At 36.9% G+C, this 18,232-nt stretch overlaps 1 protein-coding gene and 1 pseudogene across 1 annotated transcript in view; both read right to left on the bottom strand.

The window, feature by feature from the left end:
- The window catches only part of Cadm2 (cell adhesion molecule 2), a 224,970-nt gene that overhangs the window by 18,612 nt on the left and 188,126 nt on the right, over positions 1-18,232 (bottom strand). The gene's annotated exons all lie outside the window — the stretch shown is intronic.
- LOC127666268 (U6 snRNA-associated Sm-like protein LSm6) lies at positions 9,138-9,482 on the bottom strand (annotated as a pseudogene).

The following is an 18,232-nucleotide window of genomic DNA, read 5'->3' as shown; positions in this document are numbered from 1 at the left end:
GCTCCTTTCTCTGTGATAACTCCAGCCTGTGTCAAGTTGACACACAAAACTAGCCAGTACAAGGGGCAATAGGGAAGGGGGAAAACATTTGAAATCTAAACAAATAAAGAGATTAATTAATAAAAAATTTAAAAATTACATAAAGGATTGGAATATAATCCAACAAAGGCATTTAGAAGTGGGTGTTTGGAAAGTGTAGAAGTTTGGATAAGGTCCAGAAAGAAGGATCTTTATTATAGGCTCCGAGCAGCTTTCTACAAAAAGAGACAGAGTACAGACACATTAGCATGTCCATGTAAGCTCCTAGTTACCTAACATGTGAAACCCTAAGTCTGTACAGGGATCTGATGCCAGTAAGGTCATCTGTGATAGGGCTTCTATAGCTTACACTTCCAGAATTATGAAAAAGTCATAAACATTATGTATTATGCTAGCCCAGCCTCAGGCATTTTGTTATGTAATGAATATGGATTGATGCAATTAGATTAGTAAGAAATACAAGAAGACTAGTCTTATACTAGACTATATTTTCCAGTCTATAAAGTACATTAACTTACTCAACTATTTAAAAGATGGAGGAAGGAATAATTAAATATAGTAATTTTTATAACATGAATTCTGCAAAAATTCTGAGTGTAAAACTGATGTCGACAATATTCAGAAATCAAAATTCACTTATATTATTTAGTTATTGACTACATTAGATATCTAAGCTTAGAAGATACAGTGTTTTTAACCCTAAAATCTTAATAACTAGATAGCTATTCAAATGACAGATGCTAATTAGAACAACAGTAGTGGTACATACATTTATAACTGTCCAAGCTAATGATAGTTCATAAGAAATGTAATATGTTTATTATGACAGTGCTTTCTATTTTAGTACGAAATGAATTTGCATACTCTGTAAATATGTAGTGTATGACTTTAAAATTAATATAACAAATGAGAATGTGGAAGCTGAGGAGAAGGCCAAGAGGTTCAGAGTACAGGCTGCTCATTCAGGTCATGTAGGTTCACTTCCATCCCTTCAGTTACAGGAAATCTGCTTCCTTTTTCTGGCCTCTCTGAGGACCAGGCATGCATTAGATGCATGTGCAAACCCATGCAGAACATGCATAGATATAAAAGTAAAAACAAAATAATTTTTTAAAAAGACAGAACAAGGCAAAATGCAGCTATTTAACTCTGTAACAAATTCTTTCTTAGTGGGAAATGGCATTAAATATTGATAATGTCACAGACACGGCAATATATTAATTCTGCCTTTACAAATTTCTATAAAGGATGTATCTAATATTTTGTCTTGCATCACTATTAAACAGTGCTAGATCTCAATTTATAATATGCATGAAATTTAATAATTTAATTAAATGTTTATTATATAGACCACTTTGTAGACCAAATATTGAAGCTAAAGGTCATAACTGAATGAGACCACTTATAATATACCAAATGATAATGTTAACTGGCAACATTAAAATACCTTTATATCATATCTGTAACTATTTTCTTAGTATAAAATTACAGATGTAAAACCTTCTTGATCTATTACAAAGGAATGTGGCAAAATCTTAATGATAAAAATCCTTTACCTTTTCTGTGCTTCAGCAATAAAATGCAGTGTAGAACACTAAACTCTGTTAACAGAAGGGTTATAAAATCTCTAACTTCCAATAACCCATTTGGTAGGAGCTAAAAACTGGCCCTGTGTGTAAGTAAAAGTGCTCAGCAGCAAACCTGAGGATCCAACTGTGATAACCAGAACTCAGGAAAAGAGCCCCGAGCTCTGGAAGTTGTCTTCTGACTTCCAGACACATGCTTTGGAGAGTCCCCACATAACCTAATTTAAAATATTCAAATCACACAAAGGTTGTAACTGAAATCCTGGTGTATTCATTTTCCTTCTTCCACATTTGGGATGCTTATTTATTCCTCTCTATAATATTTTTCACCCTTTTTATTTTTCCTTACATTACCTAAACAATCGCTTTCTCAATACCCAAGTCACTCAGGGTAGTAGGTCAGAGCTGGCATGAGAGTTGTTCTTTAAGCTTCGGAGCTACCATGGGATGTGTGTGCCCTTTTGTACTCTTGCTCCCTCTCCCTTTCTCTCCCTCCCTTCTTCTTTTCTCTCTCTCTCTCTCCCTCTTTCCTTCCCTCTCTCCCTCCCTCTTCATTTCCCTCCCCCCCTCTCTCATAGGCATGTGAAATAAAACAAACAACCAAACAAATGTATGTATGTTATTGGTAGAATGTTTTAATGCCCTTGATTTAGTGTTTCAAGTTTAATGTAATTCAATTTAATGGATATTATTTTGACTAATTAATTTATTATTTTAATAAATAGAGTAAAATCCTAAGCAATTCAATTAGGACAATATTAATAGCCACTAATATAAGTTTGATCAAGTAATAACATTTGAAGTCATTTCAGATTGTATTAATTGAACATTTCTCATGAATAAAATTATCTTTTGTTTACTTTCTTTTAAATCTATGTGTGTGTTTCTGTGTGCACTTGTTGAGTGCTATTGGTCACAGAGGGCATAATAGGGGGTTGCATGCATTAGTGATGGAGTAACAGGATTGTGAACTGCCTAGAATAGTGGTAAAGATATGTCCTGTGCAAGAGCAATATGTACTCTTAATCACTAAGTCATCTCTCTATGACCATGGAATGATTCATAAGCTCTATTGATATATAGAGCCTATAAATGTAAACTGTTACATTTAATTTTCTGTATGACTTAACTTTTCGCTTGAAATTGTCAACAATGATATATATATATCATTGTGTGATATATTGTTATAAATAATAATTATATACAAATACATTGTGTGATATATATAATCAGCTATATACTGATGTTAGCATACATATGTGTGTATTTCTTTAGCTATGATCCAACTAAAAAACATTAACATAAAAAATGTAATAGCTGAATATTCTCCATGCATTGAAGCTTTCCATTCCCTCTCTTCTCTAGTAAGAATTCATGTATATTTGTAATAGGCATTTTATTTCAATATTCTTATGCTTATTATTTTCCTGGCTAGAAGATTTTGAAGAACAGACTTGGCATTATCTTCCTACTTCCATCACTGATGCAGGAAATGATGCCCCATTAATTTCCACTGACATAAGTAGAAGTCAGAATGCCTTGCTGGAGGTCAGGAAGTTCTGAGCATTTTATTGCCATAAGCCTTTATTTTGTCTAGATTTAGTTTTTGAGAAATTGTGTAGTTTATGCCCTACTCTCCTCATTTGCCATGCGTGGGAGAGAGCTCTTCTGGAATAGCAGAAACTCTATTTTTGGGTTCATTCTGCTCTCATACAAGCTAACTAAGAGTTTGTTTTACCCTTCATCCTGGAGGTACAAGATGCAGCACTTTCTCCTAGGCATTGATAGATGTAAATTCTACCCAGAGGGTCATGACTACAACAGTCTGCAACTGACAAACTCATTTTCTGACTTCTCCTGAGACACTAATAAGGCCTTGAATCAAAGGTCCACAGTAATTACCATGTGTATTTCAGATTAAATAAATGTGATAAAAGCTTCCATCTGGCTGTTGATCAAACATGTGGGGAGATGCTGATTTTCAGTGACATATTGCAATATGTCTATTCTAACAGTCCCTGATGCCGTCTTGTAAATTACTTACATTTGGGATTACTTGACTTAGGCAGACAGAAATATCACTCACTTCTTAAGTGCTACCCAGTGGGAATTTGTGAGATGTGGTCTAATCTTATACTTGTTAAGGAAGACATTAAGAAATAATAGAGCCAAGTTTATTTTACTAAATGACAAGTGTGCGCAAACTATTTAAAGAAGGCAAACTCAATTTCATATCAGCCAGTAACTTGTTCTTGATGACAGAAAACTACATCTAAAGAGAGTGGAAATTAAGATATCACATAGATGTTTGCTTATATAATACAATAGTCAAACTTTGGTAAGTGAAACCTTAATGTTTATTTTGCAAAAATGCCAATGGCATAATGAGGGCATTAAAGACTAAGAAACATTTGGTTGAAAATTTCCCAAGGGTTCTCTCAGCCATTGCCATTATCACAGTTTTAGGATTTAAAGAATAAGCAAACTTAATATATCAATTTCTATTTACAATGATAATAGGTATGGTAGGAGAAACCAGAAGGAGCGAAATAGAATAATAAAATCAAAAGAAGCCACTTTTGCTCAGTTAAAAATAAACACTGCACAGCAGTCATTTTCATGCTGATGTAAAGTCATCTAAGGCTACCAAGACTGGGAATTTGCTCTCTTGACATAAATAACACATTCTTTAGGTGGGAAAGTTTTTTTCATCCTGAGTGTTGTCCCATGCATGCAGGAGGCTTAATAGTATCTTGGCTTCACTCGTGACCTAACTAACAGCATACCTAGTCTTTGATAGTGATTCATGAGGAATTACCTTTCCAAAGTGCTAAATCTCTTAGGAATCCAAATCTTTGTCTGCACACTATCATTCATCCGTCCCTCCAAAAAACATATGCTTAATAATGGTGGAGGGTACTTTGTGGATGAGAAAAACAAAGATTATGTAACATAACATATGTTAGATATTTTTGACTCCATAGGCAGATACTACATGTTGTCTTTTGTGTGATTAAGTTATATTTATGTATGTACATGTATCATAGGAAGGGTCAAAGTCATGGGGAGCAGAGCAAGACTGGAAAATGATTATGTGTTACAGAAATCATAAGGGGGACAGAAAGGTACCAGTTAGAATGGGAGAGGTTGTAAAAGAACAACACTGAATAGTTCATTTGCATGAAAATATAATGGCAAACCCAATAGTGTTTATATTTTCTAAAAGGAATAATTACAGTTAAAATCTTAATAAATTTTACAAAAATACAATCACAAAGATCAGATGCAAACATTTTTAAGTACATGTGTGTAGGAGTTTTAAAAACAAAAGAAATATATTGTCTAGGTTAACAAGTATGTAAAATACAGGATATTACAGAATCAAATTAGATTCTTAAAAGTTTTTAACATAAAGTTCTCTAATAAATATTCTTAACCAGACTGTATTCATTTCATCATCCTCAATTTCTGCTCAGTATTGGACTGATCCATTTTTTTGTAATAAATTGGACTTTGAACAACAAAATCAATTCAGACTCAACAGTGTTGTTGAGAACATAGTGCTTGAACTTCATTTTTTTATTTGAACTTATTTATTTATTCCTTAGTTTGGCAGTGTGCTGAGTACCACAGTGTGGGTATGAAGGTCAGAGGACAGCTTGTAGAACTACTTGTCTGCTTAGACCGTGTATGCTATGGGGATTGAATTCAGCTTGTTAGGCTGTGTCTTTACTTGCTGAGCCATTTCAGAAGCCCACAGTTTTAATAAAATTGTCAGTAAAGAGCTTTCTCTGAGTAAAATGGAAATAATAATAATAGTACTTACTCTACTGGGTTAATGAAAGAGTGTAAAGGAAGTAACATGGTTGAAATACATTATAATAACAATATTTTAGTATTATTTATATTGCTGCTATTGCTATTGGAGAAACATACTTGAAATTAAATATCGGTCAACGCAAAAATAAAGCTTACATAGCTAATAATTCCACTTAGAATTAACAAAAACTGAGCTTAAAAACATTTGTTTTCTGGAATAAAGCTACAGCTAAGAATAAGATTTAATGAACGTAAGAGAAAAGTTTGGTTCAAAGGCTTATTTTTCCTTTTTTTGTCTTCTGTTTTAGTTAGGGTTTCATTGCTGCAAAGAAATGTCATGATCATTGAAATTCTTAAAAACAAACAAACAAGCAAACCAAAAAACCAAAACCACTTAATTGGGGCTAGCTTATGGAGAGTTGGTCCATTATCATCCTAGCAGGCACCATGGCAGTCTGCAGGCAGACAAGAAATCCACCTCCTGATTCAAAAGCAGCAAAAAGGGATTATGTGTGTTTTACATTGGGCATAACTTGAGAATTTATGACTTCAATGCCCATGCTAACAGTGACAACAAGGCCACACCTACTCTAGCAAGGCCACATCTAACTATTAATGCCCCTCCCCATGGACCAAGCATTCAAACGCATTCACACTCACACACAAGCATTCAAACACATTGTTTAACATCACACACCATCCAGCAGGTTGGGGCTTGGTTTAATAGGATACTCAGCAAGTGTTCAAGCAACTTAGTTGTAAAGATGCCAGGGATATTTCTGTCTTTATGAAGAGGAAAGAAATGGAATGATCGTAGACATTACAGACCAATATAATTACCTTCAGCTTCCAGGAGGACTGTTGGCATAGCAAGCAACTTAAAACAGTGAGGCTAACTGACTCCCCTCCCTGCAATGATACTTCTATGAAACTTAGTACATTTGCAGCATTTATACCTTTGCTTTTGCGTTAATTTAATGCAAGGGTATTTAAAAAAAAAACAACTTGAAATTGTAGAAACAAACAAACATATAATGCTACTATTCTGCATTTCAGATTCTTAATCTAAATGTTCTTTTCAACACTGACCCTTAAATCCTTGTTGCCAGTGGTAGAAAACTACAAAAATAGAGGATCATATGGGTGTGAATATGTAGTACACCTGCTGGATGGTGTGTGATGTTAAACAATGTGTTTGAATGCTTGTGTGTGAGTGTGAATGCGTTTGAATGCTTGGTCCATGGGGAGGGGCATTAATAGTTAGATGTGGCCTTGCTAGAGTAGGTGTGGCCTTGTTGTCACTGTTAGCATGGGCATTGAAGTCATAAATTCTCAAGTTATGCCCAATGTAAAACACACATAATCCCTTTTTGCTGCTTTTGAACCAGGAGGTGGATTTCTTGTCTGCCTGCAGACTGCCATGGTGCCTGCTAGGATGATAATGGATGAACTCTCCATAAGCTAGCCCCAATTAAGTGGTTTTGGTTTTTTGGTTTGCTTGTTTGTTTGTTTTTAAGAATTTCAATGATCATGACATTTCTTTGCAGCAATGAAACCCTAACTAAAATACTACATATTCACACCCATATGATCCTCTTACCAACTTACCACCTCTAAACTTGAAGTTATGAAAGACATTTATCCAGCTTTAGAAAGTAAATCTAACTTTATAGGGAGATTATTAGGATGAAAATAAAATTTACTTACCATTTGATATTTTAACTAAAATATAAAAACAAGGAAAGGTAAGACATTCTACCAAAGGGAGGAAAAAGGGGAATAGAAATTTATCACACATGCGATGTTTAAAATATAACTGAGTGGCACAAACTAGAAATACTTATAATAGAGGATGAAAGAATTCTGAATGCTGAGGAGAAATTTGGATGGAATGTGGCCTCTAGTTCATTACTGGTTTCACTTTCCCAGGTAAATGCATTGATCTCTAAGAGGTTGCTTCTTGAAAAAATGACCCAACTACACATGAATTGGTCTTCCATGACTTCCTATGAAATGTGGGTCAGAGTCTCATTGGGTCAGATATTCTTGGATGCTACATGTCTCCAAAACTAATATCACAGTGTTTTACAAACTTTTGTACAGTCCATGCCTTCTTGGTTCAAGCAGTGTGTAGCCCTGAGTTGGAGTGTGGTTAATATAGAAAACTATACCATTATAGGCAGTCTGAAGGAAGCTGTGTACCCATGCATTTCTGTCCTCTTGGGGGGAAATGCTTCAAACATGGGGCATAAAATGAGTATTACAGGTTTCTGAAAAGGGCATAAGGCATCTTTCTTATTTTCCTGTTTTTCCATGGTTCCACCTTGATGATAATAGACTGAATGTCTTAACTTATAAGCCAGCCCTAATTAAATGTTGTCTCTTATAAGAGTTGTGGCTATCGTGTCTCTCCACAGCAACAAAACCCTATTTAAGACAGAAGCTGGTATAGAAGAAGGGGTTTGCAGCACCATAGGAGGAACAATGATATGAGCCACCCAGTTCTCCCAGAGCTCCTAGGGAGAAACACATCAACCAGATAGTACACATAGCATTACCCATGAAGGTAGCAGAGGGTGGCCTTATTGGACATCAAAGGGAGGAGAGGCCCCTGTTCCTGGGAATGCTCAATGCCCCAGTGGAGGGGAATACCAGGACAGGGAAGCAGGAGGAGGTTGATTAGGGAATAGGCAGAAGGGAGATGGCGTATGGGACTTTCAGGGTAGTGGGACCAAGAAAGGGGGAAATCATTTGAAATGTAAATAAAGAATATATCTAATAAAAAAAGAGATCAGCCTCACTAAGGTAATATCTTGTGGCAAGTGTTTTCTGAGAGCACAAAGAAGCTGTGCTCCAGGGATAGCCAAGGTTGTACCTTGAGCTTCAGCTAGACTTGGTAATGTGTAAGAAACATTCAGGTGGTACTGGTTTTGAAGACATGAAGGAGTCATGGAGAGCAGCTAAGTATTGGAGCTGTGGGAGATTAGGGAGCGCCATTGGTGTAGGTGCAGCCTCAGTTGCAGCTGACAGCCCAGGACTGAAGGAATCATGCAAATAACTTGTGGCTTTGTACTACTATGAGTATCTATAAGAGGCTATTGAAGAAGCTTAGGTGCATCAGAAGACTCCAAAACAATTGGAGATGCAGTACTACAGCATAACCACCAAGAACAACAGCAGCAGTGGCATGGAGTCGAGCAGAGCCTAGAGTGCTACAGAGGGCAGAGATGAAGAAGTGACCAAGCCCTTTGGAGGAGTCCAGAAGATTGTGTGGATCCCTGACATCGGAACAAGAAGGTATAAAGTTGAAGTTGTCTTGGCTAATACAAGATTATAGAGATGTCGGAGCTGTGAGATACCTTAGGAAAGCAACTAATAGAGTAGAAATAGCCCCAAGAGAAAGAAGTTGGTTGCAGTAAATAAAGATGAAAGGAGTTGGAGATAGTAAAAGTGCTTTGACATCAGATACGGCAATGCAGAACTTTGGACTTTGCTAAGCTTGTTTTATGGTCTTGTTTTGGTCCTATATTTCCTCACTATGACATTTTCTTTTTTCTTATTTTAGAACTAATCCTTGAGAAACAAACTTTTAATTTTAGCATTCTGTACAGGCAAAAATAATAAAGAATGAGACATAAATGTGAAAAACCTAAGATTCAATCTATAATGTAATACCTCTATCTTATTCCAGTGTCAATTAAAAAAAAAATCCACCACCATGAAAACAACCCAACTAAGATCGTAAGAGAGCCAAAGCACTTCATCTCTCCATCTCTGAATAGCAGTACCTCCTGATATCTTCACATCCATCTCTTGTGTACTTATGTATAGCACATTATTTCCTCAGATGAATGCATCTCTGTAGGTTTTCTTCAGCTGTCTCTTGATACACTCCTCTGTCTGTTTCAGTGCTATATTCATGCAGCCACCCAGGTAGGCCAGGACCCCTCAATAATCCATGCCAGGATTTAATTTCACAACTGGCCACCTGATGATCTGCTTTAAGAAGTCACTAGGAGGTTGTTTCTGCAGACTCATTTTTAACAATCTTGGGAGACAGGAAACCTGGGTTCTAATCTCCTCTGCTACTTAATTAGCTGTGTAGCTTGGGTAACCCATCACTACTTGACCTGTCAAGGCCCCAGGCTCATCTAGTAGCCAGATTCAGAACCCTCACAGGCCCAGGTTCAGGGGACACACACACTGAAAACCAAGACCCACTATGAGATTTTCGAATAGTAATGTATGACCTTTGATATAGGAGGTATGTGGTCTGCTTTTTTGATTTTTACAGGGCACAACAGTTAATTGACTGGATAAATCACAAAAGAGACTTTGAACTTTGGACTTTTAACCTTGTTGAGAGTGTTATAGACAACAGGACTTTTGGAGGTCCACTAAATATATTTTGCAATACGCTATCAACAGATTTGGCCTCCATACACTCTTGTGTTTGAACAAGCCTACAGGGGCAAAGGAGAGGAATGTGGTGGTTTGAATGTGCTTGGACCAGGGAGTGGCACAATTAGAAGGTGTGGTCTTGTTGGAGTAAGTGTGGCTTTGTTGGAAGAAGTAGGTCACTAAGTGGGCAATGAGACCCTCGTCCTGGCTGCCTTCCAAACAGGAGGTAGATCTCTCAGCCCCTCCAGCACTGCCATGCTCCTGCCTTGATGATGATAGACTGAACCTCTGAACCTGTAAGCCGACCCCAATTAAATGCTGTTCCTTATAGGAGTTGCCTTGGTCATGGTGTGTCTTCAGAGCAATGAAACCCTGAGACAACATCTCTTCTCTATCATTTCCTTTTAATCTCCCTGTGAGTCTGATTAAATAGAGCCAACAACAGGCAGGCCAGAGTTCAAATGTTAGGCTGCTTTACAATTTTCCCCCACAAAAATATGCCTCTCACTTTTTAACTAAACATCACTAAATATCTCACTATAAAGAGGATGTGTAGACATCATTAACCAGAAGGTATCTAGTCCATATGATGGTTTTGATAAAACCATCATGATGTCCCAAATGACAGTCTAGTTTTCCATACACATTTCAGAGTTGTCTCTGCTTATCACATGCTTCTGAAGCCCACACCTCCAGACATTTTCCAAATTTATGTCATTCTACTCCTAACAGTCACATAAATATATTTAATTAGAACAACAATCCTAAACCAAGTGTTAGTCACACCTTTACCTCATTTGGAAAATAGCCACGAAAAGCATTTTAAAAGGTGAAATAGTTATTTTGTCTTAGTTTCATATGTGTTAACTGTTGTCACTAGTGGTGCTTTGGGGAAAAGAGCTTGTTATCCTGTAACATCTGGGAAACATGAAAACACAGATTAAGAAAGGGGATTATGGCAAATTGTCTCTGTTATGTATTTCTTTCAACTAGACCCATCCTCTACCTTTAAGCACCTATAAAAAGTCATCATATTCAGAATCTATGAATCCAATCATTAGTTCATAGTCCTCATGAAGGGCTCATAGCTGTACAGAGCCATATTTGGGAGTCATACCACATGGTAGGAACTTGACATTGGCCAAGGACAATCCCTGGCTTCGGCAGAAATATGCCATTAGGGACATAATAGGGAAGTAGGTTAAGGCAGGAATTTTGATCCTAGGGTGGAGAAGCTTAGAGTGAAGGTTAAGCTCATTGTTCCTCTAGGTCTACAAATTCCTGAATTAAGCAGGTGACCCACCCAGCTGTCTGAGCAGTCGAGACAAAGACCTCCAGGAGAAGCTAGACAACTTCCACTGGAACTCAACCCAGAGTCTTGGGGGAAGGGTTTGCCCAAACTGTTAAAAGGTCTGACCGCCATTAAAGTTCTGTCCTTGATCAGTGAACATTGTCCTGGCCCTTCTTTCTTTTCACTCCTTCCCCTTCCATCCCTCAGCTTCTGTTCCAGCAACCCAGTTCATAATAGCTGCAGGCAGCTATGGAATACAACACATAGCTGTAAAGGAACCAGAGATACATTCATGTATGAGCTGGCATTCATGAGCAGACATTTAAAATCCAGCTAACAATAAAAAAATTGTCATTTTTAAATATTAATGTTTATCAAGTACATGGCAAACAGATGATGTATCATACACTGAACTTACACCTCTGCCATTTATATGTGGGAATTGTAATCCACAATGCCACCACCCTCTTCACAATCAATGCTTTTAGTAGGTATTCAACTTTATAATAACAATATTGACAGAAGCCCTAAAATGAAATTACTACCTTCATTAGCAGGAAAATAGATAGCAGAGTTTCCTCTCTTTGACATGAGAGAGGAGGTTATAAGCTGCAAGATAGAAGAGAGTTTTCAGCAATAACTGAATCTGTGGATATAGTGATCTTGAATTTCCCAGCCTTCATGACTGTAAGAAATTAGTATGTGTACTGTAAGCAACTAGTCTACAGAATATAGTAATAGCATCTTGCACTGAGTTCTACAGAATATATTTTGGAGCAGGAGAAATCAGAAGATAATTTGAGGCTAACAATAATTGATCTAATCTTCATAAACTCTAGAAGCTATAACATTAAACTCTGTGACCAAGAGTCTGGAAGAGTCAGTGTCTGGCAAGTACTTGATTCCTCTTTGAAAATATATATCATCTGAATGCAGTCATATTGAGCTAAGCTAGTCTCAGAAAGATAAATTTGTTTTTACTCATGTGTTTCTAGACTTTTTCAAGATCCCTAAATCCATGTATAAGTAGTATATATCACATTAAAGTAGAAGCTAATAGAAACAAAGGGAGCTAATAGGAGACAATGGTGAGAATGGGCAGGGCAGGGGATATGGAGAGAATTTTCTCACAGGGTAATATATACTTGAATGAAACCAGTCATATGTAACAGATCTGCATACACACAATAAAAACACAATGGTAATAAAAATATGTTATGGTCTTCTAGGAGAAGACTTAGCCTGTATTTGGACTCAATGGAAGTTTGTACATCCTTATCGAAAGGTAAGTGTCTTTATTGTAAGGATCCTAAGGCAGCACTGCAGGTGACAGTGTATTTGATTAGTGAAGTGGCTTTCTGGGGTGGTCTGGAAGCCTGTCATCATCTGATTTCAGGAACAAGTGTACAGCAACTGAGATGAGGTAAAATTATCTATGAATAAATACATAATGAGTGAATTAGAACTTGAAATTGTAGAGGACATATAAATATTCAATTAAGATGTAAAGGCAAATATATAGAAAGATAAGTGATCATTAAATCAGAAGAAAATTAAATTTAGAATATTTTAAGAAAAATAAGGCGATCTGAAGGGAATGAGAAAGGCAGGATCGGTTTTGAGAGAATTTGATGCAAAAAATAATATCTGATGCTTTGAAAGTACATACCTCTGCATAAATGGTTCATCAAATATTTACATAGCTTTAATTCCTCTGCTAGTTTTCTGTCAAATTCTAAGTTGTAACTGTTAAACCAAGTTTCCCAGGGGTTGCATTTCAAACTGTAGGTCTAAACAGTAATCAGTTACAATATAACTTTTTAATCACACCTGAATTATCTGATAACAAAATTTTTGTCTATTATATCCACAAGTACATAGGTAACTTATCCTTTTATTACAAGGATATATGAATGATTTGTTGATTTTAATTTCTTCAAAGCTATTAATATGTGTTGTTACATGAGTAATAAGCTTGAATTGCATTAAAGTGTTTCTTTTTGGTTACTGTTCTGAGATATATTCTGATATCATAAAACAAAAAACCCTTTATCCTCTGAATGTCTATTTTATATTTTACAACATTATTTCCTAAATCTATAATTCCTGTTCAAGCTATAACACTAATGTCTTTTGGACCAGCAGTTGTTACACACACACACACGCGTGTGTGTGTGTGTGTGTGTGTGTGATAACTGTTAAATTACAATAAGTTTTATTCAGAAAATATAAAAGCATTTTAATCCAACTACAAGGTTGCTCTAGCAAAAGATCTCATCACATCCAAAGACCTTCTAAAACTGTGTCATAATGCTGCAATGGCATACCTTTAATCTCTCTGACTATAATAGATAGATCCTGAGTAAATACCTTTAATAACAAGCAATGAAGGTAAAGTTAGTTTGTAGAAGATAGCAGCTGTCCTGTCTAAAGGAAATACAAGGAGAAAGAGTGCAGCAGAAACTAAAGGAAAGGCCATCCAGAGACTGCCCCACCTAGGGATCCATCCCATATGCAGTCACCAAACCTAGACACTATTGCTGATGCCAAAAAGTGATTTCTAACAGGAGCCTGATATAGCTGTCTCCCAAGAGGCTTGGCTAAAGCCTGATCAATAACATCTGGAGATGCTTGTAGCCAACCATCGGACTGAGCACAGGGACCCCATGAAGGAGTTAGGGGAAGGACCCATGGAATTCAAGGGGTTTGCAACCCTATAGGAAGAACAACAATATGAACCAACCAGAACCCCCAGAGCTCATAGGGACTGAACCACTGATCAAAGAGTACACATGGAAGGACCTATGGATCTAGCTGCATATGTAGCAGAGGATGGCCTAGACTGACATCAATCGGAGAAGAGGCTCTAGGTCCTATAAAGATTTGATACCCCAGTGCAGGGGAATGCTAGGGCAGTGAGGCTGGAGTGGGTGGGTGGGGAAACAACCGAATAAAAGCAGGTGGAAAGGGAATGGGATAGGGGGATTGCTGAGAGAAAACTGGGAAAGGGGATAACATTTGAAATTTAAATAAATAAAATACTCAATAAAACAATAAAAATAATAAATAAAGTTATTTCTGATAGATTTACGAAGTGTTAAACCAGAGAAGGACTTGACAGAATGAATCAGAGAGAAGATACAACGAATAGGAAAGAGGTGGAGAGAGAGAGAGAGAGAGAGAGAGAGAGAGAGAGAGAGAGAGAGAGAGAGAGAGAGAGAGAGAGAGAGAGAAAGGACAGTTTTAAAGAGCCAGGTTGCAGATGAAGACAGAATTAACCAAAAGATTAAAACAGATTGCTAGGGTTAGAGGCCAAGCAGAGCAGTTCAGTCAGAAGCCAAGAGGAGCCAGTTTGATTTGGTCTAAATAGAGAGGAGTCTGGGAAGAAACTGAGTTATGTCAGCCAGCTAGAGGTCTGAAAGAACTACAAACTGTGAGCTTTTTCAGCAGTAGGTCAGTCCCCTAGTCAACAATTACATCTGGCAAATAAAAGTTAATTTTCCACGGGGGAAAAACTGGCTTGAGTGTCTCAATTGGGTTGAAAGGATATTTCACTTTTTTGGTATATGTAATGAGTGTTTCCCATTTCATTGCTAGATTTTGATTAGAGTTCATCTAAAAATTATGGTCGTAATCAAAAATAAGAACAATACAAGGCTGGTCACTCATTTGTTTGTCAGGGAAATCATTTGATTTAAGATACACTAAATTATTCTTTGAATCACCTGAACACTCTTATCTCTATGTGCCAATTATTATTGAACTATCTCCCTTTTATCCATTGTCTAATGGTCCATAATTGCTTTGTAACATGGAATAATTAAGCATTTTCCTAGTTTCAATTATGTATATATTTGGTTTGTTATTTTCATTTACATTATCTGTGATCACACAGTGTGATTCTTAACACACACACAAACACACACACACCACACACACACACACACACACACACACACACTGACAAAAACACACAGGCCATGCCCATATAGTTTTGGAATTGAAAATTGCCGTTTTAATTTGCCAATCTTAATTTTTAATAGAAATGATCAGTGTGGAGTTTTAATTGACAGCACTATTTGAAACTTCACTGACTTATAGTCAAGAAAATAAAAACATCTGTTCAGATATCACATTCAACAACTCAGGTTTTATTGTTTTACATTAAATAATGATGTAACTTCTTTCAGAGTCCAATGTCATTGAAAAATAAATAACTAAAATCTTCCTTTTAACTGTTTATCTCTCTGATAAAAGAGGTACAGAAGACAGTTGAGTCTCCTTATCATAATATTCAGGACCCTCATAAGTATTTATATAACATAATTGATGCTGGATTTTTGTTGTTGTTTGTTTGTTTATAAAAATACCAGTCCAGGTTGTACATACCTGTAACACCAACTCTGCTGGATGTTGAGGAGAAACGTCACAAGTTCAAGACTAGCCTTGGTGAGTTACAAAAAACTGCGTGCTAAAAGCAAAATATCCCACTAGCTATGTAGTTCAGTAGTGAAGCATTTTCACAGTATAATCAAAGACTGGCTTTAGTCCACCGCTCACATCCCCCAAATGCTCAAATCTGTAAGGGAAACTGAGCCCAAAATAACTTGTAAATTATTAAATCACTTTTTTTTCAGTGACACATTTTTGTTTTTGTTTTTTTATTGATATGTTTATTTACATTTCAAATGATTTCCCCTTTTCTGGACCCCCACTCCCCAAAAGTCCAATCAGTCCCCTTCCCTCCCCGTTTTCCCACCCAACCCTTCCCACTTCCCTGTTCTGATTTTGTTCTATACTGCTTCACTGAGTCTTTCCAGAACAAGGGGCCACTCCTCCGTTCTTCTTGTACCTCATTTGATGTGTGGATTATGTTTTGGGTATTCCAGTTTTCTAGGTTAATATCCACTTATTAGTGAGTGCACACCATGATTCATCTTTTGAGACTGGGTTACCTCACTTAGTATGATGTTCTCCAGCTCCATCCATTTGCCTAAGAATTTCATGAATTCATTGTTTCTAATGGCTGAATAGTACTCCATTGTGTAGATATACCACATTTTTTGCATCCACTCTTCTGTTGAGGGATACCTGGGTTCTTTCCAACTTCTGGCTATTATAAATAGGGCTGCTATGAACATAGTGGAACATGTATCTTTATTTCATGCTGGGGAATCTTTTGGGTATATGCCCAGGAGTGGTATAGCAGGATCTTCTGGAAGTGAGGTACCCAGTTTTCGGAGGAACCGCCAGACTGATTTCCAGAGTGGTTGTACCAATTTGCAACCCCACCAGCAGAGGAGGAGTGTTCCTCTTTCTCCACATCCTTGCCAACACCTGCTGTCTCCTGAGTTTTTGACCTTAGCCATTCTGACTGATGTAAGGTGAAATCTCAGGATTGTTTTGATTTGCATTTCCCTAATGACTAATGATGTTGAGCACTTCTTAAGGTGCCTCTCGGCCATCCAAAGTTCTTCAGGTGAGAATTCTTTGTTTAACTCTGTACCCCATTTTTTAATAGGGTTGTTTGGTTTTCTGGAGTCTAACTTCTTGAGTTCTTTATATATATTGGATATTAGCCCTCTATCTGATGTAGGATTGGTGAAGATCTTTTCCCAATTTGTGCTCTAAGAGAACACAAATGTCAGCCAAGACTACTATACCCAGCAAAAGTCTTAAATCACTTTTTGAGAATCTTAAACCTATTAAATCTTATTTTTACCTACTTTATACATTTAAACCTCATTCATGGAGAGCATCAATACATTTATTAAAAATATTCTTCCAAGTTAAAATTCTAATATAATTTGGCCAATAAATATAAATTAAGTTATAATTAACAATAACATTAAAATAACATATTGTTTTGTGTATATATTCTAAGTTAGCATTCAGTCATACAACTTTACCTTTGTTCACATTAGATCATATGAATTTGTGTGTGTGTGTGTGTGTGTGTGTGTGTTTATGATGGGTTCTGGGTTCTGATTTTATGTTTGTATGAGAAGGTAGGATGGATTCCTGAGTGTGCAACTGAATGGTTCTTAGTGTGAATTTCTTTTTCTTTTAGTGTAGAGTAGAGTTTAGGGCATGGGGAGGGGAGTTAAGGGGGTAGTAGAGGTAGAGAAAGGCAGAGAGGAGAGAGGAGAGAAGTAGTGGCTAACCATGACTGCATGGAGAGAGGGGAGAAGGGAAGTGGGAAGGGAGGAGAGCCCAAGAGGGCAAGAGGTGAGAGAGAGAGAGAAAGACAAGACAGTAAGAGGGTAAGAGAGGCAAGAGTCGGTACCTATTTCTGTTTCCGGTGCCTTTTCCCGGGTTCGTTTCCTTCAGTTGGTTTTGTCCTATTTTGTTGTATTTGTGTTTATTTTATCTTAGTATATTATATTCTACCTTATTTTATCACTAGCCCTTAGAAGCTTGTTTGTTTTCTGAAAGACAGAAAGGGCATGAGTCTGCACTGCATGGGAAGTAAGACAGGGAAGAGCTGGGGGCAGATGGAAAGACAGGACACAGTAATCCGAATATATTAACTGAAAATCAAATCAATTTTCAATAAAAGAAATAAAACTGAATCCTCAGTTTACACATAAAGGGCCTGAATCTGAGGAAGCCAACTGAACATTTTTTGGTATTGTCATCTAAGGACCATATCACATAGAAACAGATGCATTAATGACAAGCAACTAAGAAAGTTGCAAAACAGTTCAATAAATCATAAATACTACAATCCAAAAGAGAGCTCACACTAAGCCACAGAGCCATAGCCATCCTTTCACAGCATCAGCTGTTTGTTTATCCATAAAAGAGACAAAAATCATGTGGGTCATTTTGGTTGGTGACTTCAAGACTCCAGCAATGCCTTTCTTCTCTCCTTTTGCCGTGAGGCCGCAAACAGGACCAGAATCAGAAAAAAATGCCACGTTAATCGTGGTCTTCAGGTTTCAGCTAATTACAATATGGGCTAAATGTCACTTTCATTAAATGTCACTTTCATCTCCCGTTATTACAATAAAAGCCTGGTCTCAAAGGAGTTCAGGAGTTAGCCAAAGGAACTAAGGCAACTTTATTAGTAAACCTGCCTGTGGCAATTATTTTT

This window comes from Apodemus sylvaticus, chromosome 15 (genome assembly GCF_947179515.1).
Source record: "Apodemus sylvaticus chromosome 15, mApoSyl1.1, whole genome shotgun sequence".
Lineage (NCBI taxonomy): Eukaryota > Metazoa > Chordata > Mammalia > Rodentia > Muridae > Apodemus > Apodemus sylvaticus.
The sequence above is the reverse complement of the archived record's forward strand: the minus strand, read 5'-3'. Positions and strand labels throughout refer to the sequence as shown.